The sequence below is a fragment of the Struthio camelus genome, chromosome Z (assembly GCF_040807025.1).
Source record: "Struthio camelus isolate bStrCam1 chromosome Z, bStrCam1.hap1, whole genome shotgun sequence".
Taxonomy (NCBI): Eukaryota; Metazoa; Chordata; class Aves; order Struthioniformes; family Struthionidae; genus Struthio; species Struthio camelus.
Window position 1 is genome coordinate 23787795 of NC_090982.1, and position 25384 is coordinate 23813178.

A 25384-nucleotide genomic window follows, 5' to 3' on the forward strand; every position below is an offset into this window, starting at 1 on the left:
TATCACCTCAGGGATTGGAAACCTTCAAGTAATTGTCCCTACCTTACCAGATCAGTTAAACAAATCATTATCAATTTAAAATATAGAGCAAAATTTTTTTTTCAAATTTGAGACTTCAATTTAAATGTTTATCTCAGCAAAGCAATTACTTCCAGATTCCTACTGGCTCAAAGGCGCCGTTTGGATAAAAAAGTCCAAGATATGTTGTTATCAAAACTAGAACCATATCAATAGTGAAGACCACCCAATTTGTCATACACTGGCAAATTAGCATTTTCATGTATTTTTGTCACGTTATTCTCTCTCTTTTCTTCCTTCTAGAATTGTTGAACTCCAACAGGTCACCTCCACTCACCATTTGTAAGTGATTTATTGCTTGTTTTACACATAATAAGGATTTCATTCCAATGAATTGAAAAGTGTCACTGTAGCTGAATGATGGTACATTCCCTGAACTGTGCATTGAAACGAGCCCGGAGGGGTAAATCCTCATGGTTTAAGCTAATGAGATCAGTGGAATACCTTACCCATAGCAGACTACATTTCAAGGAGCTTTGATTTGCTTTCTCATGAAACTAAGTCTAGCTGCCAAAGACATAGCTGGACTTCTATGTTGGCTTGCCTAATTTAAGCAACAAATACACTTGACAATAAGTAGTTTTTACTAAAAACAGTGAATATACTGCTGTCTCCGTATTGTAGGCTGTGCAGTCGGCAACCCTCAGAGAGGCTGTATTTGAGAAACACTTTTTCTGTGACATCTAGACAAAAATGAGTTCTTTGCTTCACTACCGTGCCCATATGCTGCAGAAGCCTACTGCATCTGGTGACCGTCAGGAACCACGGCAGGAAGCACCTCTAGGCAGAGAACTGGAAGTATGACACCAGCGAGCTTCCTCCCTGTGGAAAGCTGCCGCCTGTACCGCGGTGCACTGAGGTGGGAGGCTAGGAGGAGCGATGCCTTCCCAGTCCCAAGGATTTCGGCACAGCTGAGCCCGCGTTGCACAGGAACAGTATGTGGACAAATGCAGCAGCATCGGTCCGGGGCTTCAGCATTTTAGCTGACGAAGGCCAGCAAGGCTTCGCGGCCAAAACCACAGTGCTCTGACTGCTCACTTTATAGAACCCAGATTTATCCTAGGCATCAATCTGCTTAGTGTAACCTACTTCACAGCGTGTTAGGAGGAACTTCCTGCAGCGCCCTTCAAGGGATATAAATATTTGCTTACATGGATCTATTAAAAGAACGCATGGGACATGTATTTTTGTCTGAAAAGGATTGCTCAGGTTACTGTACGAAGAGCTGAGTAGGACTTCCAGCTTCTGCAACACAGGGCGTTCTGAAAGTCTATCTACTTGCTAAAATCCTGCTGAGCGTCCTAATAGCAATAATTTAAAAAGGAAGGCTCAGGGCATTTTGTGTGCCATTTTTATTGGCACTGGAATATGATTCTATTTCATAAGTAGCTTTCTTGAAGTCTGAGGGGATACGTGAATGGGCAACTATTATTCAAAATACATAAGCAAAGCAAAATTTGACTGCAAACCAGGGCCACCTTCACAGTCTTGGGGAATCCCAAGTAAGTGGGCCAAACACTTGTTGGCCTTTCTCAGAGTCCTCCTAGTCTAATCTGTCTCAATACACAAGGCTCAGTCTCCAGCATTTAGCAGCAGTGTCCGGGAGAGCACAGAGCCACTTCCAGCTCCAGAAGAGAAGTAGGAGGCTCCTCATTTGCCTTCTTTATGGTTAACTTTCAAAGAGTGCCTCCAGTGCATTTGGCAGTCTCCACTCACCTACATGTAGGGACTAAAGCACATTCTATTTCTTCCTGTCCTTTTTCCTGGCAACCTGCTCAGTAATAATTTCTGTACTCCCTTTAGCACATGAGGAAGATCAGAGGTGACATTTTGCTTATTTTTTAAATTAACTTTTAACTCTTGTAATAATAAATGTCGAACATTTTGCAAAACAATCAGATATGCATACGTTAGTGTTATGAAAAGAGGACCTTTCCTTTTCCTTAAACATGATAGTGAAGCACAGAGAGAGGCTGGAGAATTGCTTTCGGTGATACCATAGGGTAGAGCTGGGAGTGCTGGGGGCAGATGGTAATAAAGAGAAATCAGCCTGGGCTGAGCGATCAGGAAAAGTCCTTAATGAGTTAGCATCTCAAGAGACACAGGGAAAACCCAGCTATATGGTATGTTTAACATTTCATGTTTAGCATGAGACTCCAAAACGCATTCAATGAGGGAATAATCCTGCTCTGGCAAAGGGAGGTACTTATAATGTGACTAATAATTTCAGGGCCAAATTCTCTGCTAGCATAAATAAGCACAACTCTGCTGAAGTCAAAGGAGACCCACCCTTTCATGCCAACAAAGGATATAGTCTTCCCTGCTACTCTGAATACAGCAGTTTTGAATGGGAATCATTAATCCCCATGAAGTAAAGGCCTGTGTGAGTACTTGGCTTTCCAGGAAGGTTTTTTTTTTTTTTTTTAACTTTTTGAGTATGACGAAAGCCTGAATAAGAAAAAGCAAACTGTGGCATGCTTTCTTTAACCCCAAATGTGTGGTGTCTGTTGACCCTAACAGCAGCCTTTGTCCCGGCTGTGTCTTTTGAGGCTGTGTGATTTTTCTGAATCAGATACTGCCAAGTGGAATTGCATTCAATTAAATCTTTAATTTTCTAATGCAATGTTTGACACAGCTAAGGGCATGAAGACAAGAAAACAGCATTCCTCTTGCACACAAGTTACTGAGCTCTCTTTGTTTATTTTGTAGTCCTTCTCCTTTATTTTAGCTAAATATCTCTTCCCTCTCTTTTTGTTCCCTCTGCTTCCACCAGCTTCATTCCAATAAATAATACGCTCAAATGTGGGTTTAAGGTGTATCCTGGGAGATCATCTAACCTAACACTTTCAGACCTCCAAGTTTCACATGCCTAGCAGCAATTCACAATTTATTCGTTCTTCTTGCTAGCTTCTTTGCAAGGCTTTAGGGAGTTATCAGGCCTTACTACCAATTGCAAAGGAGGACTTTTTAGCCAGGAATGAGAGTTCCTGTCATCAGGTAAGTAAAATCTGATGTTATTTAGTCAGAAATAAAACACTGAGCCAGCACAAACCTGCTGGACTGTGACCCGAATCTACCCACAATAGCCCGTAGGGATTTGGTTGAGTAGGCCCTGGTGGAGCACTGCCCTGGAGGGAAAGAGCCAAGTGTGATTCAGTGCATTATGCAGGCAGAGACAGCACAGAATTTTGTAAGCTAATTAGAGTGTCTTTAATTCTGGGTTTGGGATCTGAACGGGCTTGAATCTTCCGTCTGTGCTCCTTCAGTCTGGGCTGGTTCATCACACTTCAGAAATTAAGAGCAACGTTACCACAGACACTAGTGGGAACAGGCATAAGTGCCCTACAAATATAGCAACCCAGTAGGTCTCATCTTATTAGAATTTAAGCCTTATTCTGAATAATTGCATGTCCATGCCACTTCAGTGTAACTATTTATTTAAGGAAAAGGTGTTTCACTGGCACTTCCGTTCAGGAGGAATGAAGAAAAACCTTTGCCTTTAGGGAGTGCAAGGAAAAAAGACAAATTATAAGTGCATAGGGCTTTCCATTTACTTTATAATATATACTCAAAAATGGCAGCATAGTAAAAGCACACTTTGTTACAAAGCACATTGCATACATTCACGCTGCCTAGGACCCTCCCAGCCTCTTAAACCCGAGCTTCCTCTGTGATTTCAGCCCGGTGTTTTACGGTCTGCAAGTTTTACTCCGGTTTGAGCGAGGTGGGCAATGCTGTTGCCAGCTTCCTCCGCAATTGCGGTAGGTACAGACACGACGTGTCGACTTGGATGGAGAGAGACCTACAGGAGACCTGTTCTCCTGCGCAGATGTGTTTCACCGTCTGCCCATTTTGTCCCCTTCCTGCAGGCTGGGTTTTAAAATAGCTTCACTCGTCCTCAAACCCTTGCCTGGTCTTCAGCACAGGGGAAGCACAGAGCTGCAAAGCACAGCGCGCCGCAAACACGGAGCGGTGTCACCTGCTCAAATGTCTAGGTCGCAGCAAAGAAACCCATCTCCCCTGTTTCTTCCCTGCCTGAGTGACTGCTGCCTGCTAGGGGAGGGCTGCCCAGCAGGCTGCACCCCAAGTGAAGACGCCTGTCTGTGCAAATTTTATTCTTTGGCAGGGTTTTGACTCCTGTGAGCAAGAATTAGATAGGTACAAAAATACATGCTTTCCCTGTAACTTTTAAGGTGTCCATTACATTATGTGATGTCAGTATCCCAGCTCCTGGAATTAGGTGTTGATTTTGTGGAACTTGCCAGAAAGAATACATGTCCGCACCTCTTCCTCTTCCTCTTCCTCTCTCTTTCTCTTTTTTCTCTATTTTTTCTTTCTCTCTTTTTCTTCTTTCTTCTTTCCTCTTTCCTTTTTTTTCCTTCTTTTTTTCCTTTTTTTTTTTTTTTAAAGTCTGGAACAAGCAGAGAAAAGAAAAGGGGCTGATGTGAACAAGGAAATAACATTTCTCCGAAATGTTCTATAGGCTTGGAAAAAATTGGGTGTATAAGTTGAAACTGCCTCCAGGCAGCTTCAAGTTTTAGGATTGGCACTTACACAACTGATCATACTAGGCCTTACTGAATTTGGCAGCCGTATAGAGGTTATATTTTTCACATGGATGAACTGTTGTTGAACAATTTCTCCAATGTATGAAGCACAAACAGGCTTTTCTTCAACATCAGGCGTGCAGGTCTCCTCTCTCTCTTTCTCGCCCTTCCCTCCCCGTCTTGTCCTCTTAACAACAAATGCAGTTATTGTGGCCACTATGGTGGTGGCGTGGATTCTGTCCAACGCACAAAAAAAAAATATTGCTGGTAGTATGGTGCTATTAAGAATAGGGAAATGGAGGGATGTAAAATCACTTTAGGCAGGGTTGCAACCCACACGATCATGCCAGAGTGGGAGTGTACAAGGGTACTCCCTCCGCGCTTACACACGCTGCGGGAGATCAGCAATAGCTGCCATCCCCGAGGTTTAGCAATGCTCCAGCACAAAGAGCTGAAATCCTTTGCGGGGTGGAGGGAATATCGCCGGGCCCCTGCGCACTTTACGCTGCACCAGCCTGCAGAGCGCATGGAAACGGCAGCTCCGAGCCGGGAACGCAGGGACCTGTGCAGCGCGGCCTGCCCCGTGCAGCTGCACCCTTCAAACCTCAGAAGCGGGGCTCAAAACCCATTATTTTCCTTACATCTCTGGGTCCAATAGGCACAGGAAAGGGGTAAAATCCCCATGCTGTGTGGTGAATGGCTCTATATACCCAGCCCATCTTCTGACCGTCTTTCAGTTTGTTTTCTAAAACTACTGCAGTTCTCACTGTATGAGCAGCTCCGGAAGAAGTAAGAACTCCCTGAAATTCTGAGAAAACAGAAACCATAATTATTGATACATTCTGAGGGAGCAAACGTCCCTAAAAAAATGCTATATACCTACGGTAAGAGGAAAGGAAAACTAGCACATTCATTTTCCAAAACAATAGCATCCAAATAAATACTCCAAAATGCATATCCATCATTTTTTGATTCGCGATACTAGCAGGAGTACAGATTGCAAGGGCAATGATCTATATTAATTAGTCACTGTTCTGAATTAGTCTGAGATAATAAGAGCTAACAAAACCTATATTTCATAGAAGATTAACACAAGCGGTGAAAACCTGGTAGCCCCAGCTGGAATTTCCTCTCAGACTTTCTGTTTCTATTACCTGAGTGAACATGAATGAAATTTTGGATCTATGGTCAGGTTGTATTTGATCTGATTTTTCTTGTCTATTAAACTTTGATATTCCCTGCTAGATTTCTTATGGCTAATTTTGTTACACTTGGTGCTTTAATCCAACATCTGTTTACGTGTGATGACTTTTGCTTTCAGCATTCACACTGACTTTGAAGGCGCATGTTGCCCATGTTTTCTGATGCTAGCAGATTAAGGCTCCAATCTACTTTTTAACATGTGGAGAATCTGTTTTACTAACTAAAGTCATAAATTAAATATTGAATATCACTAATAACCATGAGTCTTATACCTATAAGATGAACAGCAGGCATAGATCCTTCTCCGTACTTCTCATTTTCCAGGAGAGACAAGCCTTACGTGCAGACATGTTACATTAGTCTGATTACTAGGCTTCCCGGGCAAGCTGAGCTACGGAGACTGTGACTATTTATTACACATGAACTAGGGATAATCTTTGAGGAGGGAGGTAAATACTGCAGCAAGTCCTACACTGTGCCCTCCGCGATTCTAAAAGTAGTCTCTAAACAGCTCTAAATGTGGTATCATCAGACCTGGTACATTCAAACCCCAGCCAGGTTTGACTTCAAACCCCAAGCTAAGCCTGTGTGCTACCACAAAGATAGCTCTGTCGTAAACTCTACCTTCCAAGCAATCAATACTGTGCTTTATGTATCACAGTAACAGGAGAGGTTTGCAAAGCAACAGCAGCAAAACAGCGGTGAATTAATGACCTGTTTTTCGGAGATGCTGCGCTAGTCAAGCTGCTCACAAGAAGAGCAGCAGGTGTTTCTGCATATTCAAAAATCAGACTATAAATGGGGAAGAAATGAAACGTAGCAGCTTTAAGGAACATCTGAATGCAAAATGAATGCAGAAAGGCACTTCCTAAAAAAGCCCCGTGCAATTGCGCTTAAATAAAACTGTGCCTTGCTGAATAGTGGATATTCCCCATAGGACATTCTAGCAGGATGATGTAAAGTAGTTCGGGTGTGGGAGGCTATACCATGAAGCACAGGAAATAGCTGAAATCTTTTGATATGTTTATAATGCTAAATAAATGTGAAATGGCTACACATGAGGTTGCCAACCACTTCACGGTCATTTTTACTGGCAGATGGTCACTTTTCACGGTCAACTTTTCTCTGAAATTGCATATACAAGCAAGGTATGTGGGCACATTCTGCAGTTAATGCTCAGGATATGCTCTTAAAGCAAGTTTCTTTCAGTTTAAAAGTTTTCCTTTGTCATTCCCCAATTCCTCTGCAGGGCTCCTGAATGCTCCACACACTTCAAATGCTTAAATAGAGGCTTGTGTTTTTTTCGCCAAAGGAGTTTAGCTGCTCCTTACTATATAACACGTTTTTAAAACAGCCTGCAACATCAGCCAGGATAATCTTGGAGGGCACTTCTGCCCCCTCTCTCTGCTGTTATAAAGCCGCTTTCCAAGCCTCACTGACGACACAGCAGGAGATTTTTTCTTTTCTCTCTTTTTTTTTTTTTTGTAAAATGACAGCATCCTTCAGTGCATACCTTTGGCAGACAGAGTAAGTTAGAGTAGTCTAGAAAGACTCAGGATCAAGGGACAGTACAACACAAATTTAAAAGCATTGAGGCCCTGATCCAGGAAAATGTTTTCAGTTAGTGTGACATACTTTGAGCTCCTACTGAAATCAGTGAGCCTCAGACCAAAGCTTAAAGTTGTGGGTTAAGAATTCACATTTATTATTCAAGGAAGGAAGTATTCAAACTTACTTTTTTCAAACATCACAGTATATCACCTTATTTTTGACCGACCGTAAAGCAGTAATTAAAAAAAGATCGCAATATGAAATCCTGACCAAAAAGGAGAGTTTCCGGCAGTTTTTGTTCTTTCAGACTCCTCTGACGCTATTAAGCCTGTTATCTTTAGCGCATGGTCACGTAGGGGTTTGGCAGTGCCGATTCCTACGCTGTGTGGCTGGTGCACATCACAGATCTGCACCCCGGGTCAACGAAAGAGAGAAATAGCCCACCTCTGCCTCCCACTCCAGCTTTTCCCCCAGAGGCAACAAGGGCAAGCATGGTCTTAGCAGCAGCTGTGAAGTGGCCAGGGTATGCATGTGGATCTAGGCAATCTCCAGCTGAGACATATTTATTGAATGTTTTTGTGTCACAAGACAGAAGCAAAAACTAAATTTATTCTAATAGAAATAATATATCATGCACATTAAGACAATGCTTCCTTATACTGCATATGAAAACGTTAAGTACTAGGAACCTGTTTGATATATGTTAGTTAGAGAGGTTATACACAACACAGAATTTAGGATTAACCCTGAGGTTGGACACACAGCAAGAATTCCTAGGGCTCATGACATGTAACTCTTTTATATCAAATAAATATTTTGGTATCCCAGCCTATCAATACCTGCAAAGATCTCTGCTACTTCAGTTCAGCATTGTTTGTTCCTTTCTAAATTATTTAACTTGCAAGTGAGCAATTAACCTTCGCTTCAGATGTATATGATTGCTATGGTTGGGAGATTAAAGTATCAGTGCTTATTGAAAAGGAGAAAGAAGTAGTTCATTCCATGAGATTTGGTGACTTATGCCTGAGGGACTTTAGACCTTGCTTAATCTTACCACCAGGCAGACATAAATACTGCATTACAGCAGTAATGCAAGGTTTGCCACAAACACACCTTAGCCCTGGGCTGGACGGATTGTCCTCTGCGTCCGTTCTGCTGTAACTACCATAGTTGAACTGCCTGTGACAATGATTTGTTCTAGTACTGCTCAGAAGTATAAGCTGTGCTCCAGTTTTGCTCTGTACTCAGTACTTTCCCTCTCTTGTTGTCTCTCCTTCTTTGGAGAACAGCCTGTTCCTTTCCCAAACTTGACGCTGGCAAATGTTAACTGGTGATCCAGAGGTTATCAGGCTTTGACTTGCCCTTTTCAGACCAGTAGCCCATAAATACTTCTGGACTAGGTTTTGATCCCAGTGAAACTGAAAACTTGTTTAACTCACATCAAATTCTTGGAACTGGTAAGAATTTTGTCAGCTCAATCAGATCCTCAGGGCTAGTCCATTTTGCCTAAAACTCTTATCTATAATACAAAGTTTGCTCAGCAGAGAGACTGCAGGGAAAGGGTACTACTTTGGGACTTTAAAATTCAGAAGGAGGTGGTTATTAAAAGATTCTTCTGAAAAATCCATAAAATATTTTTTTTTAATTCTACATTGAGTCTATTTCAAGGCATTAAGGGAAATGCTACCTACAATCTGCAAAAGTTACATATTTTGACCCAAAAGCTAGGCATGAAAATATTTACTGTTTACTAAAAAGCAAACACTAAAACCTATTTTTCTTCATTTAAGTGATTTAGTATACTTGAATGTAACAATCCCATCTAAGCTAGGGTAAAATATATATAACATGTAAATCATATATAATATAAAATTCCATACAGAGCCTCTTCTAACAAGAACAGCATTCTTGTAATGAAATTCATAAAATAGCTATAAGTTTGCCCATGATGCACAGCACCCTTTAGTATGACTGCAGAAGAAAGTCAATAATTTAGGCATTAAAGGCTAACCTAATGTAATCTAGTCTAACTCCTATCTATCTAAAACTAGTCTAACACTTAACTCTGACGTCTATGGATTGCTTATCCCCAGTACTAGAGGGAGCTAAAATTCATACCTGCTATAAGCACAGATCCCCCTTTGACTAGCTTCTGGTTTTCTCTTACACATGCATCCTGAAATCTCAGGTGTGCCTCAGATGAAGGTGGTTTCAGTCCCAGTTGACTACATATTATAAAAGAATTCTTTCTCTGAGAAAATGTACTTAAACTTTGGAAAAATGTGTAAACATGCTTTTTAAAAGCAATTAGATCTGACTTGCCTGAAACAAAAACAAACAACCAGAAAAAAGGTTTAACAACTTCACTGTTTTCTAGAACCATTGTTACAAACTTCTAAAAGAACAATCCCGGCAGATACAAACTGTTGCTGTTTTACTGGAATAAAGGCTTCAGAAGAGACAGGATCTGGCCTTGCAGGCAGCAGGGATCTGTGTTACACTGGCTGGCGTTCATCTGCTCTAACCCTGTATTTGTGACAGGTTATGACTATTAAGAAAGCCCCTACATCTCCACGTGCCTTTCTTTCCCAATCTGTGAAACAAGGATCATTACACTCACGTGGTTTGCAAAGCACATTGAAAACTATTCATGGAAGAACACTGCCTAAAACATTATTTTGGTTTTGGTCTAGAGGCATGCATTTTTATATGTTTCAATACATTTCATAAGTTTTTACAATGACTGATTACTGCCAAACTGCTATTAACAAATGCTTATCTTATTACTTGCTCTTTTCCTAGTTACTATTAAAGTAGGGCTATAACATTGGGTCAAGTTATTCTCCTCACTACACCATAAAGGGCATGACTCAAATCAAGAATACAGTTCATGACAGATGTCACTTCAGCAACACTGGAAGATAGCACATCCACACAGGCATGGGTAGACACGTTACCTACAACCATACGGCTGTGTGCCAACGTGCACCAAAACCGATCTGCAGAGACCTGCATCCTGAGACCAGCTCATCTTGTCCTTTGTTCCTGCTGTGTCCCTGCCACCAATAAGAGACTGTTCGTATTACATTTTGTTATAATAGCAGACACTATTCTCTAAAAATAGACCCATATTTAATTTTTAGATTTATTGCACAGCTTTAAATTCCTAATCTGTTAGTATCCTGGACAGATTACTCAGAAGTAAAGTCTAAATTCAGAGTAGTGCGTTACATAGAGTAGTTCAACAGCCTGGGATAATACCAATATTGAAATATTTCTACACTTTTCTGGAGAGAAACTACTGAATAGTCAAAGATAATAAGTTGAAAATACAACTATCATACTGTAGTTTTTCTTCCCCTCAAGTACTGTTTCTTACTACTGGAAAATACAGCTTAGGAAATCTTTCCATGACCAAATCAAATTCCTAGGAATATCAAGTGAATATCTGGGAATATGACCTGTAATATCCAAAATAGCCTAAACATTTAAAATTCCTATTTTTTCATTACATCTGAAAATATAATCATTTCTGGCAAGTATGTTAGGCATAACTGATGAAGTCCAAAGAGCAAAAGACAACTGAGACTTAGAAAACTGTCTTCATTTACACTGATGGGCTGTAGGCTTTTAATATATTTTGAAGTTGATATTGCTTGGCAATATAATTAAACATGTCTTTCTTGATTCACTCAGTCTGAATACTAATTTTGATTTATCCCTGGAGGGTCTGTTCAGGAAGAAGTCATGCACCTTTTGCAATATTTGTAGGCTTTCTTAGGAAAGTGTGGAATGCTGTGCAAACAAGTAGAGTCACAAAGACTTCTTATCTGTTTATATTAACCCTCCGAGCAAACTGCTTTCATTCCCTTGCCAATAAAACAGGGAATTCACTTAAACTGGATGGTTGTTCCATGATGGTGAAATCTTCTTTAAGTGTATATTAGCTTTAGTACAAGCCGAATTTCTCCTGGGTAAATTTTCTATTACACATTTTCAATTCACAAAGCTAATAGCATGTTGCGAATGAGTGTCCAGTTTCATTTGCTATCACTGTATTCACATGCAGAGATTTGTATCTCATGCTGATGAGCCAAGTTTTATAGGGTAATCATTCCACCCAAGAGTCTGTGCCATCCAAGATTTTAGACTTGGGGAGGAACTTATTGAATATGTGGCTTTTGGTTTTTTTTGCCTTTTTGCTTTTTTCTACATATTTTTTCCATAAGCAAACAAGTTCCTTTGTAGTTGTGGTTGAGGCTGAAATGTTCACCTACCTCAGATTATTCATGCTAACCTTAATGCTCATGACATGGATTTCTGGTGCAAACCTTGTTTCAAATGGGTAAGTGTCCACAGTAAAGGAGCTGGTGCTGCAAACAACTGATCTTAACCAAGAGACTGACCAGTCTGTGTAGGCTGCAAAGAAGGAACCACTTTCTCTTTCCAGCAGAAGCTATTTCTTATGTAAAACTGACCATTAACAGGATCTATGCTTTACTTTATGGATTCAATTAGAAAGCAGCTTACCACCATAAGTAATCTTTGGTAGAAAACTTTTTCTTTTGTGTATACTGCTCCTCAATGTTTGCGAACAGCTTCTGTTACAATATTAAAACATGATATCACCTAGAACACAAGAATGATGATACTTCTCCAATTTCTAGTGAAAAACTGATTAATACTACCTTTTAAGAAACTAGCAATGGCACTATGTGGGCTAAGTCTCTCTGTGCTTCTGTCATCTAGATAGGCAAGATAAACAAGTAGGTAGCTGTGTGGATGGTGCATCGGAAGAAGAAAATTAATGAAAATTATTGGATTTCTTTAAAGTTTGCTCCAATTAACAGAGGACTCAGGAAAAATTTTAAGATCATTTTAAATTTTTCTGTAAAGCAGTATTCAAAGCGTACAAAGAGAGCATTAGGTAAACATTTTATGTAACAAAAACAGGGTTTGTCATTTTGGAATCTAATTTTTTACAGTGTCAGTTTGAATACGTACTTCAGTGAAAGCTGGAATGTTTCTTTATTTCAGTGTTCTTTAAAGTATTGCTCTTCATCCTGTTTTGCAGTAGGCTACATAGTTGGCAGAAATCAGAGCAGTGCTCTTATGAACAGCTATTTTAATCTGTATTCAGATGTCTGTGTTTGTGGAAAGTGCTATATCACAATGTGTAGTTACAGACTTGGTGGTGCCATGATGTCCCACGATGCATTTGCACATTGGCCTGGAAGGGAATAAAAGAGCAGTGCAGGATTGCTGGTTAGCATGCCGATTCCTCGGCATTTTTGTTGAGACTCATAAAACAGTGTTGGTTGAAACCAGTGGCAGAAATAGCTTTTGTAATGTGGATATTTGTACGCTCAGAATAGAGTTCAGAAAACTGGCAGCAATTTTATTATATTAATGATGTGTGAAGACTTTTTATATTTAGGTCTTTCTCTCATTTGTGCACTGCAAGCCAGAAAAAGGTTAGAACCTGTAAAATGTGGATCTAAAGGCACACCTTCCCCAAATAGGGAGATTTAGATTTACATTTTGATAGAGAATACAGTAGGGGATAGCACCTGTGTTCAGGTCCAGTGTGCCTGAATGCAAACCACTAAAATTGGAGAGGTCTTGGAAGCATGGTTTTAGTCCAAACCCAGCTGTGATTTGCACCAAGGTAACCAGGATGTATTTACCATAAACACTGGATTTTTTTTTTTAAACAAAATCTTTAACTTCTCATTGGCTTTTAACACAAAGGGTTTCCCCCCAAATTTAAGGATTTTATGAAAAACAGGTACAATTCAGTTAAGCATTAAGCAGTAAGACAGCAAATCAGTAGCCAAATCTGCCTACTTAGTAGCCCTTCAAATTCATTAAAGAATCTAGTTGATAGCATGCCGTGGCCAAAAGCTGTATTGGGCTACAGGTTCCTACTGTTTTTCTGTCTTTTCCTCTCCCCTTTGTTACATACAGGCAAATAAAAATGACCTGCAGAGCCATTTGGGAACAGCTACGGATGCTGCTATTTGCATAACATCAAAGACATCTCGAGAAATTCTATGGCAAAAGGCAAGATTGAAAATAGTATGTAATTGAAGTGCCAAGGGAGGACTGTTAGGGCAGAGTATAGTGTGCAAAGTATAAGTCTTAGAAGGAACCATATATTCTAGAAATACCTCTTTTTTGTTGTTTCTATTCAAGAAAGGAAAAAAAAGTTTGTGCAGCATTCACGCAAGCAGCTAGCAGTCTCATTCGGTTGTGTCCATGAGAGCAGCAGACTATTTTCAGACTGTGGAGCAGCTATGGATCCCAAGAAAGGAAAAAAAAGTTTGTGCAGCATTCACGCAAGCAGCTAGCAGTCTCATTCGGTTGTGTCCATGAGAGCAGCAGACTATTTTCAGACTGTGGAGCAGCTATGGATCCCATGGGGAGCTCCTGGTGAATTACAAAGCACTGTTGCTCAGCAGGCTGCCAGGTGGGTTGCGGTCAATGCAACCATTTACTCATGCTATGCATGAGCATCTTCCACTCTGTTTTGGAAGAGATATACATAGGTCCAAAGTGGGTTCTCCCCTTCCTTGATCCTGTGAGATCTTACCCTAATTGATAGGACTGCTGCAAAACAGGAGGAGGAAGTCCGGTCTGCTGCATGCTTCCTCTGGGCCAGCAGTTAGCGCCGAGCATCACAGATCTGCAGAGGTCAAGGAAAAGCTGCTGCTGAGCTTTTCTGGTTTTAAATTATTCATACAGGAGTTGCCACACCAGATGGTAACAGTAGTCCATGCGGCTCAGGCTGCCTCTGTCAGCGCCGGGCAGACTGTGGGCACCCGCGGGACCTCTGTCAGATTTTAGGCAGCTGTGTGCCAAGAGAGCGCACGTTTCTGCCTGGTCCTTATCGGACAGTGGGAGGGTGAAGCGGGTACCCTGTCCCTTATACCTTTGGCACCCGGTTCTTTAGAACTACAGTTATTTTCCTTATGCCTAGCCCAGTTTGATTCTTACTGGTTTTTTAGCCTCAGTGACATATTGTGGCAACAATATGTTCACTTTTTAATTTTCATCTTGGAAGGCTTCCCATTTGAAAATCATGTATGAGAAGGTAAGGAAGACTTACTTTCAGTAATGTGGAGCTGTATACCCACTCTGTGACTATCAACAAGTGGAAAGGAAGCTCTTAAATAAAAGTATTATCTGAGGTTTTATAATGTGTTTTAGCCTTTGGTAAAATGGCATGAATTATCATAAGAAATTTACAGCAATATAAGCAAAAATTTAACACAAACTAGGGATCATCATATTTGGACATGACTTTTTACTTCTCAGAAGGGAAGGCATTGCCAGCTTTCTAGCCAGGCTGCAATTGCCTCCACAACAGAGGCACCAAACTTCGCTGACTTCTGAAATGTTATCTCAGAAATCTGTATCTGATTCACAGCTTAACTATAGGTTTCAAGGGCTTTGGGGTTAACCTAGTAACATTTGTCTTATTTTTTTTATTCGGTTTCCATGTGAAACACATTTCTCTTCAGTTTTTGTCCTGCCACTGTTCCAGCAGTTCCTGGCTTTGCTGTCCTCTTTTACGTTACAGGCATACAGAAGTTGGTGTAACTGCAGTGATACACTGTCCAAATAACATCTGACTGGCATTTTCTGACTCTCTCTAGGGTGGAGCAGGCTCCATCTGGGCTGTAAAGGGAGGGAGAGTGCAAGCCAAAGTAAACAGCTGTCCTAGAAGCAAAGAAAGGTGCAATTATTTTAAAATCCGATGTTTTAAAATACTTCCCACTTCAATCACTTGTTCATTAAATAAATTAACAGAAAGACAGAGTATCAGTTCATAGAGTAGAAAGGGAAATGGTTTTGCTTGATGGATAATGCTCCTAAACAAATATACAGTCTCCATTTTGTTCTTCACTGAATCATCTCACGATCACAAATGTGAAGTTATTACAACTACTCTAAAAAGTAGAGATCAGGTTTTTCCAAGTATTGTTCCAGCAAGTCCAATGTGCACCTGCAGAATTTCATAACGTCCTGCTTCAAACTGTCAGGATATAATGTGCATTATTGTTGGCTACTGCTTCCGTTTTGTACAGAACACGCAGTGATAACAGGATTTCTGTTTTATTTTACAGTTGCACTTTAACACTGAGATGTGAAGTATTTCTTGGTGCCAAAGGAAGGGATAGTTAAGATTGTCTAAACTTTTCAGGTTGCCTTGCCCTTATGAATACATGGACCGTTCTTCCATCAGTACTGGGAAGAAGAAGAGCAGTTTAGCCATCTGTGCACGCCGCTGGTGAATGTAAATGTTTTTACTATGCACTCACTGAACATGTTAGGTTAAAAAGAAGACATCTTAAGCCGGCAATTTTTTTGCAGAACATTAACTTTTCTTCCACAAAGACCGGCTAGGCTAGCTAGAGATATGGGCCTGATTCTTTGTCTTAGACAACTGCAGATCAGATGTAACTCCACCAGAATCCTTTATGTTATTCTGGCATGGAAGAATATTTGGGCTAATGCATCATTCTTATAGGCCCAATTTTCAAAACTGTGGATTGTTTACATAGCCTTTTAATTTCAGGAGTTGTGGGTGGCCTGCTCCCCTACAACTCACACTGACATATGAAAGTGAATTCAGTACTGGAGGAGAGAAAAATTGGAACAAAATGAAAAATTTTGCTGAAATTGGATGTTTTATCTCACAAAAATATTTTAGTTTTCACTAACTGTCAAAGGATGGTGGTTCACAGAATGCCTTATAGTTTATAAATAACCTCTGGGATCTCTGGAGGATGTAAAAGGGAAAAGATTATCCTCTTAAAAAGTTTTCCTGTCCTGTAACCAAACGAAGCCAGATTGTGGCTGTAAAGAGCCAACAGGGAATGAGGTAAATAGTTCTGCATATGTGGAAAACTGGTTCATCTTCTGGAGAGAAGGGAAGAATACATAATGAAAAGAGGAACATTCCTTCCAAAACTACTACTACTACTCTATTTACATAAAATCAACATGTCAGGAAGAAACATGATGATTTAATAGGGACACATAGGTCACTCAAAAATGAGTGATTTGATTTGATTTATACTGATTTGATTTCTGTAAAAATGGACTGTGATTATTCTGAGTAATAGAGAATCACTTGGATTTCTTGCTCAGCTAGGTGGAAGTGAACTGTGCAGATTGTGTTAAGTCAAATGTATTCCTACTGTAACTCCAAAAAGATGCTACTCATACTGTGGGATGGAAGATTATCTGGGGAACAGACACTCAAAAAGATTTGGAGTTCATAGCTGGTTATCATCAGCCAGTGTGATGCAGTGGACAAAAGGTGTAATGCAATCCTTGGATGCATAAAAAATGAAAACTAAGTAGTAGTAAACAGCTTCTATTACCAATATATCTGGCACAGAGGCAAGTATTGCTGATTGTTTTCTTGTGTCTGTAATTCATGCAGGATGTTAAACTGGATTGGTCTCTGAAAAGAGCCAAATAAATGATTAAGGAAAGACTCAGGGAATCAAATCTGCTTACTTTTATCAAAGAAAATGTTAGAACGTTAGAACATGACTTGTTCACATGCTACAGGGAGCATCTACAATGGAAGCAGAAATTTGACAGTAAGCTGTAGTTCAAAAAAGAATCAATTCAGGAAGTCCAATGGCCTGTCTGAAACAAGACGTTAGCCTAGATGATCACAGTGTTCCCTTCTGCCCTTATAAACTATGAAAAGGAAGTTTGAGAACCCGTTATATGCAGAATTATTTTAACTTGTCAGCTTTTAGGGATTGTACTGTGTCACAGTGAAAGTGGTACATGGCTCCCACCTACAACTTACCATGTGATGTGAATGTAGCAGTGTTTCACGGTGAGAACCGCAGCTGACAAGTGATGTCAAGCCAACTTAGTGACTATAACATGTCTGGTGTTCTGCACTAAACACTGAATGGTATTAGCTCAGAAATATTTTTGGCCTGAAGAGTAAAGTGATTGAGGTGATGCTGGAGATGGGGACCAGGTTTCTTTTCAAGTAAAACAATAAAAAATTTCAGTAACATAGTGCTGGAGAAAGATAATCCAACGGTCATTTACTAGCATCTGAACTGTGCAAATGAAAGCAGCAGTATTAAGTTGGTTATGGATTTTTTTTTAATCAAGTCATTGCAACTCAGAGAACTTTGTTTTTTTACTTGCATTATCATTGCTTGCTATGATTACTCTTTCTATTTACTAAGGACGAGTAGATTATATGTGACAAGAGACTGCATGTTATTCTAAAATAGGGCAAAAATAGCAGGTCATTGAAGTCACTGGCATCTTTGGTACTGCAGAAGGAGTCCAGGGATGAAAGCCCACTTTAGTGGGTGGAAGCCAGCTTTGGTTTTGATTGTAATTAATCTCACTAAAGGTGAGAGCATCATGAGCAAAAGCTCATAGTACTGAAAAGTTCCTTAGAAGGCAAATTAGACTGTCTGTTTTTATTATGAGATAAGCCTATTAAGAAATACTTAAACTCCAAGAGGCATATTGCTAAAACATTGTGACGAAGTGTAGGAATTGCAGTTGTTTGTTTTGGAATAAATACTAAACTTCAGCAAAGAGTTTTCCAGGTATGCTATAAGAACACAAAAATAACAAAAAATGCATCGTTTCTATGCCAGCCTGACGTTGTAATGAAGGAAAAAAATACTAGAATATGCAGACAGATACTTGAATCATGTCAGAGTGCCATTCCAATACAGCAGAAAATGTTTTGTGGAGCTGGAATGAATAGCTGCCTGCAAAATCTTCTATCAACAGTGCTTTTCCCATGCCACTTAATATTCCAGTAGGGGATAAATGCACTGTGCTAAAATGCCTAAGGCTACATCACAAATGGCTAGTTAGAGGCCAGCAAGAAGGAGAATCTGTCTGCCCAGGACTTCTTCCATGGCACATTCAAAGGCGGATCACAGTATTCTGCTCCTGTCCCCTTTTCTGAGCAGTTAAATCACTTGAGAAGAGCTGAGGAAGAGGAAGGAGGTGGCATATTTTTGGTCCATCTGTCTCCTGTTCCATCATCTGCGAGGAGAGAGAAGACTGCAGGTACAGGACAGAGAACGGGGTTCATCGTAACACATGACAGAGGTCAGCCCCGGGAAAGACTTCCCTTCCTGAGGTATTACAGTGCTTCTCCTGGGATGGGTCCGCCTTGCCCTGTATAAAAAGATACTTGCAAGTAACCCTGAGACCTGCCATCTTCCTTTCCCAGCTTGGGTTTATGGGCTCCCTTAAATCAGAGAAAGCATTCACAAGACAAGGGAGCTGCACTTCTTGCAGTGCCGTCTTTCCTCTTCCCTAAATGACGGTGGAGATCTGTCAGCAGAGGCTCTCCCAGAACAGCCCTGAATTGATGCACCTCTTAATGTAGACATGACCACATAGTTTGGCAGCACTGTTGACTTCCACTTCTGGGGCTTCCTTATTTGGACGAAGGAAATATCAGAAAAATGATAGGTCCTTGAAACATCGCAGCCCTACTAAATGTAGCCTGAAACTAAATTCAGTACCTTGTATGTGACTGTTTCCTAATTACATAGCAAGTAAGGAGACTTTTAAGCTACAGATGAGGTGCTAACAGAATCAAAAATAACTCTGCATCTGTCTGCCTCTTCCACAGATGTTACGTACCTTAATATTTTTAAGTATCTCCTGCCTATTCTTGAGGAACAACATATGGTAGGTGATTTGGAAAGATCTTTAAACACTCTATGAGAATTTCAACAACTTTTCATTTTTATTAATCCGATATCTTGTATAGCTAGTTAAGCCTCACCCAGAAAGCCTCACCCAACAGAGTTTACATGTGTTATTATGCTTTGGAATGTTAAGTGTTTTAGATGCAGTCTCTGCTGGGAGCTCTTATATAAAGAACAGGTTTTCTTCTATGAAACAAGTTAAGTATTCAAAAACAAAACAAAGAAAACAAAACCCAAAAAACTCAAACCAACCCCAAAACCTGAAGTTGCACTGCACTGTGTAACTTCTTAATAGTTTGTGATGTCATTTTTTATATATGTTAAGCAAAACAAATGCTGTCACATTCTGAGTTTGAGATTTGGACAAGCCAAAATCAGGAGATTAAGTGTTCTGAGCACTTAAATACTTCATCCACTTAAGTTAGATCCCATAACTCAGTCTGGCTTCTCTATCGCTAAACTATTTCCAATTAACTCTGGATCTGAATATAGGAAGATAAACCCATTGATAAGTTTCTACTACTACAGCGATATCCTTTTGGCTTTCACAGAAAGGCACTTTAATGTTTAAATTTGCATACAAATTCCTTGCCATCTTTCTATGCTGATTCTAGTATTTACATCATTTTTTATGAATTCACCGCATCCTGCTATTCATAGGTTGCCTGATTTTGAAGCATCTGACAGACCACCATGGAAATATCGAGTGTTTGTTGGCTCAGCATCTCCAAAGGTGGATGAAAATAAGAAATAGAGCAGCTAGAGTTTTAAAAGGTGATTGTCGGTACAGATGCCAACAGGTTAAAACCAGCTGATGCATGCCCATTGCTAATGAAACGCTAGCTTTGTTTGTCTTGAGACAAGGAAAAGTGAAGAGGGAAGAGGGAAGAGGAAGGTGCAAAAGGAAGGGCAGGCCAGGGAGGGGAAGAAGAGAAGGGCAGGGAAGGGAAGGGCAGGGAAGGGAGAGGATGAAGGAAGCAAGGAAGGAGGCAGGGAGGCAGGGAGGGAAGGAAAAAACTGTAGATATTCTGCTTCACAGTCTGCACCATTGGTAATAAGGTATAGTTTTAGAGATTGACGCCCCTACCGCTTTTCAATATGGGATGGAACTATACCATCAAAATCGCATGATCTAAGGAAAAGTATAAACTTTTCAGGAATGAGACTTTTACCTCACTAATACATTTCAAACATTACTACTTCCTTTAGTGGCATAAAATATTCTCTCAATTGGTAATTATTTATTTAATATCTAAGCTTCAGGTCATAATCATATCAGTCTCTCATGCCAGACTCTAAAGAAAAGTCATATTCACTACTTATTACCTTTGCTGAACAATGTGCAATCAACAAATGCAGAACAAAAGGAATCTGAAGATATTTACTCATATGGTGTACTCCATCCACACTGCATCTGAAATAACACTACCTTTGGAGTGGAAACTGGAAAACAATCTTAAAATATAACCACATATACTAGTGAAGGAAAGTAAAGAAAATTTTATAGACAGATTTTCTATTCTTTGAAAAGTCCCAGGGCTCTTCGCTGTTCACATTGACCAGCACTTGACACATCAGAAAGAAGGCCCAATCCACTCTGTGAGACGGCTGAGGGCTCAGATATTCAGAAAAGTCCAACCGTCTCAGTAGGACCAAAGTGTTACAACAACTTTCTACATTTAAAAAGGACTACGTACTTATAACACAAGCTACTGCTTATTAATGGGTGTAAGTTCCATTAATGCAAGCAGGTTAAGTGAAAATCCTGCATATCTAAATGGAAATATGGCCCCATTTGTAGGTTCTGGGCCACTGCAAACGTAGGCCCCTGGAATTAATCCTGCAGAAGTACTGAGGGCCGTGGGATATCCGTATTGTAGTAGAAATGAGCAGTTCAGCCAAATACGCTGTGTAATTCTGAGGCCACGTAGCAAAATGCCTAAAGCCTCAGATGGTTAATTTAACATCAACCTGCAATGTATTATGCCTACCCTGAGACTATGCTTGAATTTACAGCTGCAAATCTGTGTATAAAAATGCAGGAAAATGCGGGAAATAAAGTGACATAGGAAACAGAGAGAGACACAGAACAGTCCTATCCGGCAATAATGAAGCAATGTTGCTAGGAGGAAAAAGTTACATTCTCTAAGAGAGTAGGCTGCCCGCAGTCTAAATGCAGGGAAAAACGTATTCTTGCTAAGCATGTGATTTGCCTTCTTCTGGCCAACGCTAAAAATGACATCAGAGCTGTTAACCTGACTCTTTTTCTCAGTTAGAAGAGTCACAAGCTAAGAAGTCTTGCTTATGTGTGCATCTTTCTTAGATCTTCCTGACAGTCCTTAGGTCCCTGGGCTGATGGCAGCATAGGTTGGATATTTTGCGCCTGACAGTATTGTTTGTGAGACTCACAGATGAATGAGAAGCAGATAACTGTACCTCCTGCTTAAAAACATTATTGCCACATGTCTTCATATCTGATAACTAGGGAAGATAAAACTGCAATCTCAGAAACACCTTTTCCCCCCAATCACTAATGCATAACACTGCTGTAAGCAAAATAAGGTTACTCTTTTTTTACATTTATGCTAAAAAACACTGGTACCCTTTGAGTGCCAAAGGAGGATGAAATCACCTGTAACAGGAGAGCCAGTCTGAGAATGGACAAATCGTATCCTTTATGTGCTACTATCACACTGTTCATAACATAAGTAGTAACTATTGTCAGTGAAAGCATTTCCTAACAATTAACATCCCGTTTGTTTTTTCCTTGAACCCTCAGGCCCTTCAGACAGTTGTAAATGCCAGGAAATGTCCTCCTAATTTCTTAAAAGATAAGCATAGCTTGTAACTTGAAACTCGTAAACAGCTCATTCCTGACAAATTGGATGTCATATTTTGTTCAGCCAAAATTGCTTTTCTTGGATCATGGAGTATTTATGGCATGTTTTAGACCACACTACTCTATGTATACAGGAGTTTTAACCTCTATAATTACATGCTAATAAAAACAAGAGCTGAAGAATGTTTACTTCTTTGACCAACTGTATGTTTTCAGAAAGCAAACAAAAAAATCCAGAAGTTCATCTGTCATGTGTATTCATGGATTATTCCTGGGTGTAATTGAATAAGCAAGCACTTTTCAGTTCAAGCTACTGTGTTATATGTAGCTGCACTTGCAAGAGCACTTCTAAAGTCTTAACCGTATTACTTGTTTGTTGTATAAATAACAGGCTGTGGAAAGTTATCAGATGAAATAGGTTATAAATCTCAAAGTAAAAGAGCAGCTAGGATTTCACATTCAGATTTAAATGTTAAAACCAATTTGCCTTCTCTGCGTTGGGCAAAAACTTTCTCAACAATGGCTGGCATAATGCATAAAAGATGAAGAGAGATGTGGCAGTCTTTAGTCAACGCACACGCTGCTTCATCAACATACAGTTTTATTTAGGATTCCCATGTGATATATTTGGCTCCTCAATGAGGTGTGCATTTTTCAGGGATAATCCAAGTATGTAAATACTGTGTGCCCAGACACTACGGGGGCATTCAAATAGGCTCATGGTGGGAGTTTTAGTAAAGTGTGTAATAACAATACGTTTTCTTGTGGTTTTGCAAGAGACTTATAGGAGCTGCCATGAACCTTTCACAAGCTGCCAACACAAATTCAGCCAGGTTGATACTCCTATTTGATTGCCACAGCTTGTATTTTGCTTTTTCCATTAACAGATGTTGGAGCGGCAGGTACCAGCCAACATCCTCAAACGAAGGCTTGAAGGCAGCCCACAAAGCTGCAAGAAGGGGCTCCACTTTCCCCGGCACTGAGCACCTGCAGCCTTTTCCTTCAGGGAGACGCACGGGCAGCAACGTGCCGCTGCACCCTAGCGCCGTTCTGCCCAAGTGTCCTAGAGATGCACATCAGCTTGGTGTGCAAGCCCGTCAGAAGGACTAGAGCAGCGCACCGTGGCAGCGGGATGCCCATCCCTGTGCTTGCGCACCTCGTGTCTGCACAGCCACTTATGCCTGCTCGCCCCACGCTCGCCAGTGCACCCCATCCCCGCCGGTGCACCCTACCCCTGTATGCCCCATGCCTGCTGCGTCCCCTGGGGCAGCGCCCGCCCTCCCTGCGCGCCCTGCCCATTCCTGCCTTCATTGCCCTGCGTGCCCCATCCCTGCCTGTGTGCTCTGCCCCTTTACGCCCCATCCCTGCCTGCGCACCACATCTACCCTTGCCTGCCCGCCCCATCCCTTCCCACGCGCCCGGCGCTCGCCTGCGCGCCCTGTCCCCGCCTGCCCGCCCCGTCCCTGCGCGCCCCCCCGCTGCCCGCACGCCTCATCCGTGCGACGTCCCATACCTGCCTGCGCACCCCGTGCTGCCCGTGCGCCCGCCGCTGCGCGGCCGCCCCGTGCTCCGCGCTGCCCGTGCTCCGCTCCGCTCCGCCCGGCCCGGGGGGGCGCCCCGGGGGGAGGCGGCGGGCGGGGGCGGACCGGCAGCGGCGGCTCCCCGCCTCCCGCCGCCCGGCAGCGGGGGGCCGCGCCCCGCGCACCTCCCTGCCCCGCGGGGCCGCGCCGCGCCGCGCACCCCGCGCCGCTCGCACACGGCGCGGAGCGGGGCGCGGAGGCGGCAGCACCATGGCCGCGGCGGCGGGGCAGCGGCGCGGCCGCCCCGGGCCCCCGCTCGCCCTCGCCCTGGGGCTCCTGGCCGCCGCCGCCCAGGTAAGGAAGGGGCCGCGGGCGGCTTCCGCGACGGGGCGGGCGGCTCCGCTCCGCTCCGCACCTGCGGCGGCGGGGACCAGCCGGGCGCAGGTGGGCGCCGGGGCGGCTGCCGGGGCGGCCGGTTTGTGGCCGAGCGAGCGCCCCGGCGGGCGGCGGCGGGCAGAGGGTCTCCGCTGCGCGAGGTGCGGTACCGCCGGGCCGGGCCGGGCCGGGCTCTTCGCCTCTCCTGGGGAGGAAACGCTTTCCAAGCGGCCGAGTGACTTCGCTGGTGTCCTGTCGGTGTTTCGCTCTGAAAGCGGGGTCTTGTGTCACTGCGTTTGCCCTGGGTGTAAATTCGCATCCTCTAGCATGCTCTGCAGGGAGTTCATTTTGCTTAGTCACCAGTTTGCCATTGCCCAGCTTTTATTGCACGGGCTGTAGCCAAGAGGGGAGGAAAGCCCCTCTCGTGGTGCCCTGTTCAGCTCCCTGGAGACAATAAATGAGCTCACATTCAGCTTTATATGTGCCCTAAAGAAAAGCAAGTGTGAACACGGCTCTCCTCAACCGTTCCCATTTGTTTCTGCTCCTAAAGTTTAAAATGATCTTTAAGTAACTAGTGGCAGAATTGCAATGAAGACAATGATCTTTTCTGTGTTTAGGGCATTGGCTGAATTTAATCCTCCCAAGAAAAAGACCACTGGAGAATTAAAAAAACAAACAAACAAACAAAAAACCCCCAAAACCAGGATAACATACTTGAAAGAACATAAAACAACATTATGCCCCATAAAACTTCAGGCTGCTGCTGAAAGTGATGCTCCTGATCCCCCCTTCTGCTCCTGACCATATATTTTCTCCTCCCCCTAACCTCTGCAGCTGTACAGTTGTACAACCTTGAGTAGGTTAGCTAAGTGGAAAGTTTTTTTTTTTTTTTTCTGATGGACAAAGTTTTCTGTTGGATCAGCTTGCCAAACAGGCTCCTGTTGCTGCATCACTTCTGCAGCATATGCATTGGAGCTGATAAAAGTGCACAGGTGGGGCCCTGTCATGTAATGTCAAATCTGCAGACATGGGGTCTGAAGGGGATCATGACTGTCACCAGGGAAGATGTTGGCAAAAAGCTGCTGGGTATACTGGTAGCAGCGGCATGCAGGCTGGCCTGTAAAGTGTTCAGAGTTACAGATGTTGCTGCAGGAGAGATTTGCTTTAGCATTCAAACCAATTTCTGATGTGATCTGGTACTTGTTTCTGATAGAGGCCACTGGAGCCACAATGGCTGGGATCCTGCAATGGAAATCTTGTCTGCCACGTCCTTTGCCCTTGTCACCAGTCCCGTTCCCAGGACTGAGATCAAGCTGATCTCCTCTGGCGCTTGGCTCTGCCCATGCTTATCCTGGCCTTGTGCACCTGCTTACTTACTTTCTTGCAAGCTGCTCCTCTTTGTGGGGAATTAAAATAGCTTCTTACTTCTTTTTTATATGCAAATACAGAATATTTGGGTTTACTTTTGAAAAAGTATGGAGCAAATGAGATGCAGTGCAGGGGTCTGAGAGCTGGAACAGAAATCCAGTGAAGTTT

General features: G+C 42.1%; 1 long non-coding RNA gene across 1 annotated transcript; it reads right to left on the bottom strand.

Annotated features, from left to right (window-relative positions):
* Positions 1-2004: 2004 nt before the first annotated feature.
* Positions 2005-23550, bottom strand: LOC104141627 (uncharacterized). Its single transcript, XR_011138003.1, has 4 exons — positions 23467-23550; positions 13550-15101; positions 12384-12609; positions 2005-5433 (listed from the first exon to the last, which is right to left on the bottom strand). It is a non-coding gene; the product is annotated as an uncharacterized lncRNA (long non-coding RNA).
* Between the last annotated feature and the right edge of the window lie 1834 nt (positions 23551-25384).